Source organism: Triticum aestivum, chromosome 4B (genome assembly GCF_018294505.1).
Source record: "Triticum aestivum cultivar Chinese Spring chromosome 4B, IWGSC CS RefSeq v2.1, whole genome shotgun sequence".
Lineage (NCBI taxonomy): Eukaryota > Viridiplantae > Streptophyta > Magnoliopsida > Poales > Poaceae > Triticum > Triticum aestivum.
This window is the reverse complement of record NC_057804.1, coordinates 599997996-600013778: the sequence shown is the minus strand read 5'-3', so window position 1 is coordinate 600013778 and position 15783 is coordinate 599997996. Positions and strand designations below refer to the sequence as shown.

Below are 15783 nucleotides of genomic sequence, written 5' to 3'. Positions count from 1 at the left end.
TTCAAAAGCTGCTAGACAAAAGTGATGACCTGTTGAACACGGAAATGAATTGAACTCAATCCTTAATCGAAGACATCAAAAGTCTTCGTGTTAAGTACGAAGATCTTGAAAGTCTTCATGAAACTCTCTCAACCTCTCATGAGAAGCTTTCCTACGATTATCTTCAAAGGAAGCAGGATCTTGAGAAATTGAGAGTGTCTCATGAAGATCTTCAAAAAGAGAATGATTCACTACTCGCCCAACAGATCAGTACTACTCAGATAGAATTTGTTCCACCATGCTTAAAGTGTCTTGAGCGTGATAATGCTGTCTCAGTTGCTGAATGTTCTACTGCATCTGATGTTGCCATATCTTCAACTATTCATGTGGTAACTAACCCCTCTACTGAGGATGCCACTACTATTGCTGATGAGAATGCTAGGTTGAAGATATTGCTTGAGACTGGCATGTACAAAAGTCTCAAAGGGCATCAAACCTTGTGCGATGTCCTCAAGAAATAGATTCTGAACTGAAACCCTAGGAAAGAGGGTGTTGGGTTCAAGAGGAAAATGAACGTTGATGGTTCATAGTGGACGCCTGAGCAGTACCCCAAAACCACCTAGGTTGCTGCTAAGGATCCTTCAGTTGACCCATCCACTTTATCTGGCTTCACTTGTGCTAACCCAATTGTCATTGATGAATCCTTTGATGTAAATTATAAATTGTTTAAGAATCAGAATGGTGTAGTGTTTGTCAGGTACATTGGTACTAACTGCAGGAACGGGTCACCCCAGAAGAAGATCTGGGTGCCCAAAAACTGTCTTGAGAAGCTTCCTGTGAATGTCATTATGACACCACCTAGGAAGAAGACAAACCCCCAACCATAGGCGTCATATGGGTCAAAGGCTTCATACAGACAAAGGACCACTTATGGTCACCCTAACGCCAATGTTTTGCAGGAGAACCGCTATGAGACTCATGAATATGAGCGTGTTTCCTCTAACCGCTATGTTCACAAAACTAAGAACTTTTCTGCATATTCTTATGAGTACTATTCTCCTCCTATGAAGCTATTTGCTAGGGCTCCTAAGCCAAACTTCTCAGATGTTAGACTTAGACTCATTGCTTCTAAGCCACCCTTGAAGATGTGGGTGGTTAAGAAGAATTAACTTCTCTTGCAGGGAAAGGTCTCCAGCCGGAAAGCTAAATCTTCTGACGACAAAGCCGGAGACCTAAAACATCTTGTGGGACGCAAGATAAAATTCTCAAATGGTCTTATCATGTATTTTGTCCCAGGGTTCCTTGACGAGCATCCTATCATGCCTAACTAGAATCTAAACCTTCATAATATGCTTGTTCGCTACATGTTTCTGCTTCACAATACTCTTGGTGAAGCCTATCCCACTAACTGCACTGTAGGGTACAACTCCGAAAGCCACTGAATGGATCATGGACAGTGGCTGCACCAACCACATTACTCGTGATCGAATTCTTCTTATGGATTCAACCCTACGTCCATCTACTAGGAGCCACATCACATTGACTGACACTGCTAAAGGAAAGGTATCGGATCTTGGTAGAGTTGCTATCTCAAAGGATCAGCACATGGATAAAGTGATGCTTGTTGAATCCCTTGGATACAACTTAATGTATGTGTCAATGCTCTGTGATCTGAACATGATTGTGATCTTTGGAAAATATCGTTGTCTTGTGCTAATGGAATCTGACAAATCTCTAGTCTTCGAAGGCTATCAAAGAGGTGATCTATATATGGTAGATTTCTCAATAGGACCACAGCTTGCACTACAGAAAAATGACACATCCGTGACATTTTGGGCCGAACGATTTTTTCCTATCATACTTATGACACTTCTATGACAATAATTGTGACAAAACCCGGTATCATCATAGATGTGTGGGCTCCTACTTCTATGACAAGAAATCATGACAGAAAATGGGATTTTCGTCCTGGGCGGGCCAGAGACGCAGTTGCATGACATTCTTTGGGCCGTCCATGACGGAAAAAACCGTGGTAGAAGCGAGGGCGAGGAAAATATCGGGGTGTTCCCGGTTACGGTGGGTGGTCGGGGCCGAGTGATGCATGGAGGTTTGTGTGTTTCTCTCGTACACGCACGCACGTGGGTGCGAGGCGTTGGGCTCTAACTGAACCCGAGCAAGGCATTCGCCTACTGAACCCGAGCGATTGCACTGCAGGCTACTCGTTACTGAACCCGAGCGATCGATCAATGGTTGTTAACTGAACCCGATCGAGCGATTCCTTCGCTACTACTGCTAACTGAAGCCGATCGATGCTACCTCTGGATGAACTGTGAGTGTTGCTGGGGGGGTTTGGATGAACAGTTCCCGATGGGGGTGGATGAATAGGACCCCGTGGTGTTGCCTCTGGATGAACAGGACCCCGATCAATCGAGCCGGTTGGGGCTGGCTGAACAGGACCCTATGGAGGGCTGGATGAACAAGACGACCCCGTGGAGGGTTGGATGAACAGTAGACGGTGGAGGGCTGGATGAACAGTAGCCCGTGGAGGGGTGGTTGAACAGGAGCCCGTGGAGAGGGCTGGTAGAACAGTAGCCGTTGGAGTAGCGCGCGGTGGAGGCTGGATGAACAGGAGCCCGTGGATGAACAGTCGCAGGTGGAGGCTGGAGGAGGTCGATGGTGGATGAATAATAGCCCGTGGAGGCTGGAGGAGGTCGACAGTGGAGATGAATAGTATCCCGTGGAGTCCCATTTTGCGGTACGCCACACCCCTCCCGATGAACAGGACCTCCGTTTCGACCGTAGCACTCCAACACAAGTCCATTTCCTTCGTTTTGTGGTACGCCACACCCCTCCCGATCAACAGGACCCCGTTTCGACCGTAGGAGGTCCAACGCAAGTCCGTTTTCTCAGTTTTACGGTACGCCAGATCCCTCTCGATGAACAGGATCCCGTTTCGAATGTGGCCGGTCGAACACAAGGCCGTTTCCTCCGTTCTGCGGTATGCCAGGCCTCATTTCCATCGGCTGTTCCGTCCAAGCCCTCCCGTTGAACAAGACGACGCATTCCGTTCTGACCTAGCCGGTTGGCTCCCCATGAACACGATGACGACATTGTTTCTCTGTTCCGACCCAGCCATGTACACGAGCCCTGGCCGTACGTATGCGCGAGTATGCATTTGAGACCCCGCCCATATGTATGTACGTGGTCGTATTTTCTTTCTTGCACCCCGGCCGCTGTACATACGTGTCCATGCTACGTGCGCGCCTCTACTACGACACATGCACGCCTCTACATCGACCAGTATGTACGTACATGTTCGCGACTAGAATGACAACGCTACGTACGCTTCGACCAGGTGGGTCGCGACTATCAGGAACTTACTTGCGTGCGAAGATGTAGATGGTGGGTCCCAGCAGTCAGGGGGCCTAGTCATTTTTTTGCCTGGACGCACTTCCTTGCGTGCAAAGATGTAGCTGGTGGGTCCCAGCAGTTAGGGGGAAAAAGTTTTTTCGTGAAATACAGTGGCCCGTCCGGTAGGTCCCTGCTGTCAGGTGGAGGAATAATTATTTTGCGTGTAATAAGGAGGCACTTCCTTACAGCCGCCATGGACCCAGTTGTCAGCCTCTCCATGTACAGTACTCTTTCAATGGAAGTCGGTTGTTAACCACATTGACCACGCCGCGCCGAGAGCACCACGGCGGTGGACGACGGTGAGGCCTAGGAAGGGGACGACATGGAGCCGGGGAAGACGCGACAGTAAATGCCCATTCAGAGAGGAATACGAGCGTTCACTGGTTCGGCTGCGGTGTGAGGCTATCGTCGCCACATAATAACAGGGGGTGTGGGTGAGTAAAGGGATGGCATGGCCAGCGGTGGGAGTAGTAGGGGGCGGTGAGGCCTCCGCGGCATCACAACCAACCACGGGAGACAAGAGCACGCGACATGACCGACGCTGGTTTGGGCGGCTGGAGCAAGAAGACCAGAGGTTAACAAAGCACTACGGCTGTTGGATGGACATCGTACGGTCACTGGAGCTAGAATCGTTCATATTGACTAAGTTGACAAAGCCCTCCGTCCCAATCAACTTAGTAGGCCCACAAGTCAGCCTCCCACTAAGGTGGGTCCCAACTAGCAGGGGACTATTCATTTTTTTGTCCATAATAAGGAGGCACTTCCTTGTGTGCGAAGATAGCTGGTGGGTCCGACCTGTCAGCGGGGGGCACGTTTTTTTCGCGAAATACAGAGGCCCTTCCAGTGGGTCCCAGATGTCAGGTGGAGGAATCATTATTTTGCGCGTAATAAGGAGGCATTTCCTTGTGTGCGGACGTGGACCCAACTGTCAGCCTCTCCACGCACAGTCTACTTCCGATGGTGTCGTTCGTTGACCATGTTGACCACGCTGCACCGAGCGCATCCAAGGTGGTGGACAACGGCGAGGCCTTGGACAGCAACGAGCCGGAGATGGGAAGACGTGGGAGTAGAGTTGCAGACGGAGAAGTGTACGAGGGTTAACTGGTTCTAGTGCGGTGTGGTTCAGCAGTCGGTGGAGAAGAACATGAGGTGTGGAGGGGTGAAGGGATGGCCTGGCCAATGGTGGAGTAGCGCTTCACAGTGAAGCGTGCTAAGCAGAGCTGCTATCAGCAGAGGCGGGAGGTGGTCCCGGTGGCGCTGGAGGAAGAAGACAAGAGATTGAAGGTGGATGCTGGTCGTTGGATGTAAATCCAATGGCTAACGATGTCAAAATCATTTGTTGACTAAGTTGACAACGACTTGCATTGGCTTCGACCTATTGGCCCACATTTCAGCCTCCAAAAATGTGGCACGTATTCAACCCGTTTTTTTTCCAGAATTTACAGTCTTTTTTTTGCAAGGTAGAATTTACAGTCAATTTGATCTTTTTTTTTGAATTACAGTCCATTAGCTGGGTTGGGTGCACAAATAATGTAGTGTCCATGCGGCCCATTTATCTATCTATCTATCTATCTATCTATCTATCTATACCTATACTAATTACAGACTCCCTAAGAATTACCACATTAATTAGAATTTACGGACCGTTCATCCTATGGGACCAAATTATTACGGTGGAGATTAACCCACAAAGACTCCCTAAGAATTACCACATCTATCTATCTATCTATACCTATACTAATTACAGACTCCCTAAGAATTACCACATTAATTAGAATTTACTTACCGTTCATCCTATGGGACCGAATTATTACGGTGGAGATTAACCCACAAAGACTCCCTAAGAATTACCACATTAATTAGAATTTACTGACCGTTCATCCAGTGGGACCAAATTTATTACAGTGGAGATTAACCCACAATTTTTTGCTTAATTATGTGCTTAGTTCCGGCAGAAAAAATTCTAAATTAAGGCCCATAGTCCTTCACGGCTGTAGAAATAGAAGCCGTCATCCTTATCCCTAACCTCCTGACCCCAACCATCCCACACATCACGCCATGGATTGCGCCGCCGCCCTGCTCAACAGCCAACGCCGTCGCCGCCTGCCCCATCCGTCGTCGCTCCCGCCGCATCAACCCTCTGCCGCATCCCACTGCCATCATGACCCATCTCTCTCCTTGGTCTTCTGTCTTTGACCAATACTGGGTGGCGGCTGTGCTTCCGGTCGCGTGGTGGCGATGTGGCTGGTCGAGGGAACACAGGTAAGGCGGACTGTCACCTATTTGTCGATCTGTGCCCACCTCCTATTCTTCCTCTCCCCATCGAACATCATGTCCACAGTTACTGCCACACATGGCGCTCTCCTCTCCTGCAGTGTTCCTGTTGTGCCCCTTCACACATTGGACCATCGTGGCGCAGAAGTACATGGAGAAGATCGCGCTCCTCTTAGCAAATTCGGGTGTTTTGAGTTGGCTACCCAGCAAGGTAATTTTTCCTTCTCAGAAGTTCTTTCATGGAACTTGGGTGGAATGGATTCGTGGGTGTGCTTGGTGGAGTGCCATTAGATTGCCATGTTAGTGGGCAGTATATCCTCTCCCGCACACACGAACTTGGGTTTGCCAAGGAAATAGGTCAATACTACTATCATTTGGCTTTGCAATGGTCATTTACATAGTTCTGTTTTTTCGAATCATGATGGTTTAGTTTGTTTGTTACCAGCTGCTTCAATTAGGACTAACAGTCGAGAGTTGTCGATTGGATTGAATTTGGAAGAGGACAATATAATTCTGTTATAGTTTGTGGTTCAGTTAGCTTTGAAAAAATGTTTAGGTGATGAATAATACACAATGAATTGTTTTCTGTTGCCCAGTGTACTACAATTTAATATGCAGAATGTGAGCTTAAACTTTTTGCCGAGAAAATGTCTGTGTGAAACTGCTAATTCCCGGAAGGAGTAATTCATTCCCCGTCCAAGTACTTATTATTGATTGATGCTTCATCCGTTTATGCTGCAGGGGCATGGTCACATGGATGATTAGCATCTTTTGGCAAAAGCATGTTAATTCACTGAAGAAATACTACTGCACCTATGACTATGAGCGGAGATGTCCACTCACGATTTTTGAGGACCACTTGAGGATGTGATCAGTAGTGCAGCTTCAAAGATGCTTGATATGACATAGTGTTTGATTTTTACAAATCTGAAAGTCAAGCCTAAGCAATGTTACGGTTCAGATCTAAACCTTAAACTTACTGATTATTTGTTGTGCGTTACTAATCTGACCGGCCATCGATCTCCACCTTAACCTTATTTATCTTTCTTATTAGCTCCACGTCTCTAGCGTCTATAGAGTCCTAACCCAAGAATATCTCCTGCCGCCTTCAGTCCAAACCCTCGGCAAGAGTCTCCCCTGCATCCTCCTCTTCTCCTTGCCGCCTATGTCTCCTTCTTTTGCTCCTCGGGTCGCTATTGTGACGCGTCCGTCATCTTTTTCATGAGGAGCTAGATGATTTCAGTCTGAGATTACATCCTCCTATAGAGAATCCTACCCTTTCCATGCTGTCACTGTAGCCAGGTCTAGCAAAGGGGATAAATTTATGTTGCAAATGAGATGCTAAAGTTTATATGCAGAGGTGTGCAACTCTGTATCCATCAACATCCATACTTCAGGGTGGAGTAGAGGGAGGGAGCATTTACCAGAGATGTGTTTTTAGCAGCATTATTTTTAGATAAAATAATTATACCTGCTTTTATCTGTAAGCTGCACACAGGGCAGAGGATGCAATTTGGTTTAGAAGAAGAAGAAAACACATTGACACTATGGCTTATAATTCTTATGATAGTATCAGAAAATATATGCAATATGGTTTAGGTAACAAAAACACAGCGTTATGTCTTCGTTGGAAAATTTGCCACTCCGGAGACATAGACAGACTTATCACTTTCATCTTATTAATGGTATTTTCTTAAAGTAAGAAGATAAAGAAGAGATGGGTTTATATGAAGCAGGCCTGCCGCAACAGTCAAAAGATGATGTCTCAGTATTTCACATTTAAAGCAAGGACAAGTGCTCATAAATGATTATATGTATCTACTTTATTAAACTAGCATATGAACTAATCCCCCGAATCCATGTACTCTATATTCTTACTTATTGCATGACGTTCTTTTGCTTCTTGATAAATATGTCCATTTTCATTATTATTTCATAATATCTGCTATGTACAGTGGCATCATTGAGCATTCCTTTACTTTTCACATTTCAGTTCAATGTTCTGCACAGTGCACAGTATAATGCTACATTGGATGGCGCTATTAAATACTTCGAGGTCATGTGACAGAGCACGAAAAAAGAACTATCGAGGTATGTTTTATGCTCATACTACGTTTTTGAGATTCAGATGCAGTTTTATTTAGAACACATTTTTATCATAATATTCAATTCCAATGCATTTGGAATGGGTCAAGTCAATTGTAAGAGTTGAATTAGCTACTTCGCCTTTGAGTCCTTTGTTGTTTAGTTGTAATTTTTTATTCAATAAATTCCTAAATGAACCATTTCTTATGAGCAGGTTTTTTTTAAAATCAAAATCACAATGTTATATATATGTTTCGTGCCTCTCACGTCAATTCTAAGAGGGCACAGGTTGGGTTCAATATTTTTATCGTCAGATCTAACCATGATGAAGGCAAGCCCCTCCGATTGCTATTAGGAATGTGGAAGGTTGACCAGCCGTCTCTTCCTCTCCATCGTCTCTCCATGGTGTGCATGTTAAGAACTTATGCAGCAGCGGACGCCAATTTCATGGAGCCGTCAGCATCAACTTTTGTGGAGTCCTCTTCTAGGATCTGATACGAGTCCCTCCGACATCAGATAAGGTAATCACTTACCTACTCCTCTCAGATCTAGAAGTATTGTGTATAGCGCCTCATGTGTTACTTTGATTTAATAAGGTTGAAATACTAGAAGTTAATGGTGACCAAGTGTTGATTTTGGACAGAATAGTCTCAGTAGTCACAGTGCCCATGAAACATTGCGATATGATCAAGTTTTAATGTACATTACCGAATATACCTGATATGAGTAGGGTAGAAAAAACATTTGATATGGTATTTTCTTGCATATATTTAGTAATTAGGCCTTTCCATTTTCTGAAAGAAAACTGATGTATGTTGCCCTGATTTTCCTGTGTAGGTTTGGGTATGCATGAGGACGAATCGGATAATCAATTGCAAACTGATTGTATCGTATGTTGTGTACTATCGACGCATTTGCTTGGGTGGAAAAGTCTCGCTTCTGATTACAGCACTTTCAGAAGACAGTAGAAGTCGTTTGGTTCAGCCCTTCTGATTTGTGTTACGGTGCTATCGGATAAAGCGCTTCACTTCGCTTCCGTGAAAAAGTCCGATCACGGCTGGATACAGGATCCTCTCCACTACGCATTCACTCGCGGCCAAGCCAAACAAAACGCATATTTAGGACCCAGGAGGAAATATCAGAGGCAAAGCTTCCCGACACTAAAAATCAAAAACGATACAAACGTGGAACCAAACGCCTCCCATATTTCTTCGGTTCCACTTGGAAAACATAGATTGATTATGTATCAATAAACCATGTGTTAGTCAAGACAAAAACATGGATGTGAAGCTCAGGTTTGTTAAGTTGTTTGGCTGTACGTGTGACATACTGACATGGTTCATATACATATTGCTAGCTACTTTATTTTTCATTCATTAATAATACTATATTGAAGAAAATTACCATGTTATTTTGGTTATCATTGTCCTTTAGTATCTAATACTATTTTACCCCATGGTTATAGTTATATTTTCAAATACATATCAATGTGCTTTATATTTTATGCGGAACTTTCGCTTATTGGGAAGTGAACAAATGTGAGCCATCCTTCCATAAAAAAATGACATGGCACTTTTCTTAAGTAGGTTATTATCCTGTTATGTGGTAGAATAATAAGCGTTCTCTAATTAATAATTCAATAAAATCAGTCCTAACCGTTGTCAAATTGCATCTTAGATTGTCTATATATATTATAATCACCGCATGCACTTTTCAATTACCAACTTGGATCACCTTCCAGCCGCATCTTTGGTGAGAGGAATACGGAACAGACGAATTGGTAACTTCTCTTTTGTGAGAGAAAGATAATTTGGTAGCTCAGTTGGACATGCTCTTTCAATTATAAAATGAGTTACTGCAGGGTCAAATGGTCCAGAACTCCGTAGCATAGACACTGGCTAAAGTTAGATGGTGCCTCAGTGGATAAAAGAAAAGAGAAATACTACTATTACATGGAAAACATTTCAAGTTTGTACCATGTGAACCAAAGTGTAGGTTGGATCAGTTCTAACCTTTTGGTTTTCCCGTGCGCTTCGTTGTGACAGGGTTGCTATCAAAAAAACATAGTTCATGCATGTTTTGGATATGATTATTTTATACAATTAGTCTATGCTTTATAAAAAAATCCGTAATTAGAACGCCCTAAAAATAATAGTATGAGAAATAGTAAGTGAATAAAACTAGCATTTTCTAATATTTATCTTTCAGGCTATATTAGTTGTATAAATATTGATTCTTCTTCACGATGCCTAAGCAAACACAGATTTTTTGTCGAATCTGTTGTACAATGAAATAAGCATACTGTGATGCATGTGTTCCAAAACAATCTGTAGTGTGAAGAAATAAAAATTTCAACAGCTTAACTATAAGGCTATATTCATCATACCTTTTTTCCAAAGGGTTTAAGTAATGCATTGTTGAAAGCTAGCCCGTGCATGTGCACGGGTCGACGACTAGTTTTCCTAAAAAATTACAGGCCATTTGCACTTTCTCGAAATACATGATTTTGCTGGGCTGATTCTAATTATAATGTTGGGTTGGGCCAGCAATGTTATCAAAAAATAAACAGGGGCTAAGCATTTTGTTATAAATATATTTAAATAATAAGTGATTTATTATTACATTCGTCCTTAAATCTTACCAAGCTTTTGTACACAATCACTAGGATTTTCATGCCAAAACAATCCAGAATTTTATTGTTAAGAAATTGTTTTTATAAGTTAATAAGATGTGGGATATTGTTTTCTTACATATGTAAGTATCTGTTAAATATATGATGACAATAAAAATAATATATAATGACGTATAAAATAATTTAAATATATATAATATAGTTAGAAGGGAAACATAAGTTGGACCAGGCGTTCCTATTCTTATATAGAAAAATAGAACAGACCTCTGCGTTTTCTTCAAAAAAATACATAAATTGGGCTGTCGATGTTTCAGGAAAAATAAAACCTTGGATGGGAGGTCCATAGGCCGGTCGATACATGACGACCCTCAAGAAAATACAAAAAGGCCTATGGACCTCCCATCCGAGGTTGTGGGCTGCGCATGTTAAAAAATAAAGCCTAGACGGGGCAGCCAAAAACCCAGCTGATACTTGCTGCCCCAGTGATAATAAATGATACCTGCCAGCTTCCCGGCTTCGTTGTGAATTTATCTCCTATAGTAACTACGTTGAAGCACCTAAAAAAATGTAACTATGTTGACAAACCTGTGGGCCCCAACATCAGTATAGCATTAGGAGGAAGTATTTTTTTGATGAGGCACTTGCTTGCGTACGGCCATAGACCTGGTGGGTCCCGACTGTCCGCTTCTCCACGTACAGTCCTCTCCAGATTCCTCTCGTTTGTTCAGCATGTTCACAATGGCAGACAGCAGCGTCGCGGCGAGCGCACAAAGGCGCAGGAGGGGATCCGACCACATGAGGAAGTGCCTTATTATTAACGAAACTACTGAGCTAGCCTATTGGCCAAGTGACACTACCCGATAGTTGTTCCGCCCGGGTTTGATTCCACCTGTGCAGGGAAAATATCTTCAAATTTTTTGCCTCTGCCTTTATTGACATGTGGGTCCCCATTGTCATCTACGCACACCACATCCAACACTTGCCAAAACTTCGTCCCTCGTTTTATCTATGTTTCACATACTCGACATTGTGTGGGCATTTTGATATGCACAGTCTAGATAACATCATGCTGATCAACATTCATGCATAGCACATCTGAAATTCAAAAGACATTCATATATGAAAGTACTCTCAAAATACACAACACAAAACACAATTCACAACCTGCAAATACTGACAACCCTAAGCTCCTCCAGACAATTCACAACCTACCCGACTATTGGTCTGGGGGGGGCAGTCCCCTCCTATTCCGCGGTGGCAGACAGTCGGCCCGTGAGACGATGTGAACAACGAGGGAGAGGATGGCGGGGAAGCGTCATCGGGCCAACTGCTTTTGTCCAATTGCAGTTGGGTTCGGTCGATGAAGACTCCACCGGCTCGCTCTGGCATGACACCCTCACAAATGGCACCTTGTAGATGCTCGATCCTTCAATCTTTAGTGGATGCTCCATCTGGGATCAATACTCCCACCACCACCCCCTCACGATCGGATTTGGTGAATCTGTTTGCTCCATGGCCCAGAGGAGCAGCTCTATGTACTCCTGCGCGACTCCCTCCGGGAGTATCACCGCCTTTTTGCTCTGTTCAAATATTTGGCCATGGATGTAGCCGTTGCCGCTAGTTGGTCCTTGTTGTCAAACCAAGACTGTATCTCCAACATCCTAGCTAGCTTCACAGGGTCGCCGTCTGTGATCCTCACGTATCGGTTGTAGTCCTCCATCGATCTACTTCTCCACAGTACCTTCACTCGCTGGCGGTGGTTTTTGAATGGAAGAGGAGAGGAGCAGCGCTGGTTTTGGATTAGAATGGGAGAGGAGCGACGCTGGTTTTGGATTGGAACAGGAGAGGAGGGGCGGTGGTTTTGAAATAGAAGAGGAGAGGAGCGGTGTTGGATTTAGATTGGAACAGGAGAGGAGCGGCGGTGGTTTAAGAGGAGAAGAGCGGAAGAGCGGTGCTGGTCTTGGAAGTATTTTTTTGTTTTGCGTATTTTGGGTCAAAGTTTGACCATGTACTGTATTTGACAAGAAAAATGTGAATGCATGTCACCAAAAATTGTATCATTTGGTTCGTATCTGAATGTACTTCCAAATTATATTATTTTTGCAATGTATAACATATATTTTATTTGCAAAAATCATGGTCAATTATGACCCAGAATAAAAGGGAGACTAGTTAATGTGGGGTCACTTTCTTAATTGAAGGGTAAATTGATTTTGATTTTGATCCAGTCACAGCGCGCCGACCCTCTCGTCCAAACCTAAATTGCTGCCGCACGCTCCTCTCCCTCTTCTCCATTGCAAGACCACCTCCTCTCCTCTCCAACATCTCCATTCCAAAACCACCGTCTCACCTCTCCCTCTTCTCCATTGCAAAACCACCTCCTCTCATCTCCATCATCTCTATTCCAAAACCACCGTCTCGCCTCTCCCTCTTCTCTATTGCAAGACCACTGTCTCTCCTCCCATCTTCCAAAGCTAGCACCAGACCACTCAGAAGGACATCTACGAAGAGGATGCAGCAGCGAATCAGGTACATCGCTGGCGGCGACCAGGCAAAGTTAGCCAGGTTGAAGGAGATCCTTACTTGGTTTGACAATGAGTGGGAGATTTCAAGGACGGTGAGGGCCATGTGGCAATGTATGAGAAAGAGTGAGACGATGGCGATGAGGGTAGCGATGTACATGTACTCCTCGGCGGCAGTCACGCCGCAGTCCTTCGAGTTCATCGAGTATCTCCTCTGGGCGATGGAGCAAACAGATTCGCCCAAGGCGACAGTCAGGCGGAGGTGGTGGGCGTACAGGTCAAAGGTCGAGCACCCAGAGGATAACAAATTGATCGAGTATGGTGTGCCGTTCGTGAGGGTGCAGAGCCAGCCGGAGCCATAGGAGTATTCGTTCACCCACCGCAAGAGGAGGCTGGATGGCACGACGTCGCTTCCCCGCCGTTCTCCATGGTTCCCTCGACGCTTGGCTCGTTTCAACGGCGGCAGTTTAAGGTAAGCTTCGCACTAACCTAATCTTCCACCTGCTCATGCTTACAATCAGTGTGACAGCTAATGAAAATCATGCTTACAATCAGTCTCCGAGTACTACGCCAATCACCCTAAAATAGCTCTAGACCTTTGGGTCAAAGTTATGACACAGTGTGCAAATAAAGAAAAATAGATTGGTGCTTCTTTCAGAAAAGAGTACTCCCTAGAAAACTGCCAATATAAACTACTAGTATTTGGTTAGAGGATTTGCTGCCGAGAAAGATCCGTCCACAGAGAGCGCCACACATCCCACTGGTGGTGGTGGATGCCAATGCGTGCATGGAGCATGGTTGGTGTCGGTAATTTTTACTTGGCACACCTCACACTCTACATATATGCCGGTTCCATACGTACATTTGTGCAGTTCCACCAAAATGCAGCTGAATACCCCTGTTTGCACAGATAATGAAAAAGTGTGATTACATTATAGTGGCACTAGTTGATGAAACACACAAAATAAATAGAAGAAAATATTGTGATAGTATCATAGTATGCCATGCTGCGAGGGCGAGATGGGCCCTGCGACGCCTCATACGGTAGGCCTCATACTAGAAATCGTCCCAAGTCTCCCAGATACACCTTCTGCCAGTGATGAACATAAGTGTACAGCAGTAGTACAAGGAGGCACCTTAAGACATTCAAATCTCTATTTTTGTGCAGATCAACTAAAATTAAGCACCCCAGTTTGTAGAAACGCTTAAACATTAACAATGGGACTAGTTGATGAAACATACATTAACAAAGAGAAGCACTTTCTTTATCTACACTGGAAATGAAATGATAGAGAGGACACTCGCTCTATTTTAACCGCATTATTACTTCATTTTATCAGTGACACTAGGGTCGAGCAGGTGGCAAACGAGGTGTACCGCGTGTCGCAAGGATGGAGGCCGGGGGTGCTTAGACTGGGATGTTGAAGCTAGCTCTTTCGGTCACCAACATGGATGATTCAATTCATGGGACCTTTTGGTGCAGTTCCCCTAAAATGAAGCAATGTCCCATGAGCTAGCAGCTTCTTCTTATTTATTTTTAAAGAAAAGGGCTCCAGCCCCGGTTCCATTTCCATCAGAAAACGAAGCCCACAGAGCTTCTTCTTCATTAGTTGCAAAAAAATTGAGCAACATCAAGGTTGGTTGTGAAGCTCCTGGAATGTTTAACTATAATTTGGATATCATTTGTGCAGTTCAACTAAGATTGAGCGTGAAATGTATATCTCTGTTTGCACAAAAAATGTGGAAAGGAGGGTGACTAACAAGTGATGAAACATGCATCAAATGAAAAGAAGCATGTTCCTTATCTGAATGGCAATCCTACAAGGACAGTAGCAATTTCTAAAGTAGCAACATTGCTAGATATTAGTGTGGGCATTAGGATTAACTATGACGACATTACTTTAATGGTGCCATTGCTTTATTTTACCAGCAACATTACATTAACAGCTGCTACAGAGTCAGTATTGGGCATGGGAGAGTAGGCGGACCAGGATAGTTGCATTTCTAACAAAAAGAACCAACTTATCTTAATGGAAAATTTAGCAGGACATGTAAAAAAGTGACATTGATTCATATTACTGGAGGCATTACATTGAAAACAACATTGGTTTAACGTGTCCTTACTTTTAACAGTGCGACTGCTACATTTTACCAGTGGCATTACATAAGAGTGGCTCGGGGCAACAAACATCATAACAGGATATCTGGGTTGGTCCCATTTTTGTTCGGTATAGCCACCTTATACTGTGTGAGGCTAGCAAATCTAGTGTTGGACTTACTCTGTTAACTTGTCCCCCAGTCCCAACTTTCTTTCCTTTTCAACAAATAGATCGGGTTTGTACCGAGTTTGTACTGCGTTTCCCTTTATTTCCCTGTTAGACCTAGAGACCAGTTGGATAGCCAGTCTCTGCTACTTTTTGCCCCCATTATTTCCTCTTTTGACCAAGTCATAGATTCAGGTAACAAATCTTCCCCCACCCCACCCCCTTTCTTACTTGTTTGAACCAAGCAGTACTAGATTCGAGTGCATGAACTAGTTTTACCTCTTAACCATAAAAATTTAGGTGGTTTTTGAACAACCGGTCGATCCTATCTACGAGGGGGCCTAAGAAATAGTAAAAGATACAAATGCAGCGATGTCAGGAGCTCGGGAAGTAGAGCAAGGCCGGTTTCGAAGGAAGTTATACCTGAGGGTTGCCGCGATGTCACTAGGTGGGCGGCGGGAGGCCGGATCTGCCCACACTATGGCAGCGAGGAAGAAGGGGTCGGAGGCCCTCCCTTGCCAGCGGTGCTTGGGAGAGAACGACAAGGCACGCTGATTGGGACGCGCCAGCAATGGGTAAGAGCCGTTGCCGAGGACGGCCGTGTGAATATTGCACC

The 15783-nt window shown here is 44.3% G+C and overlaps 1 long non-coding RNA gene across 3 annotated transcripts; it reads left to right on the top strand.

Moving 5' to 3' along the window:
• Positions 1-5375: 5375 nt before the first annotated feature.
• LOC123093494 (uncharacterized) lies at positions 5376-8739 on the top strand. 3 transcript variants are annotated; one of them, XR_006445369.1, is made up of 5 exons: positions 5376-5652; positions 5766-5875; positions 6406-7755; positions 8064-8270; positions 8587-8739. It is a non-coding gene; the product is annotated as an uncharacterized lncRNA (long non-coding RNA). The 3 variants fall into 3 exon arrangements; XR_006445371.1 differs by having other exon boundaries at positions 8038-8270; XR_006445370.1 differs by having other exon boundaries at positions 7964-8270.
• Positions 8740-15783: the final 7044 nt, after the last annotated feature.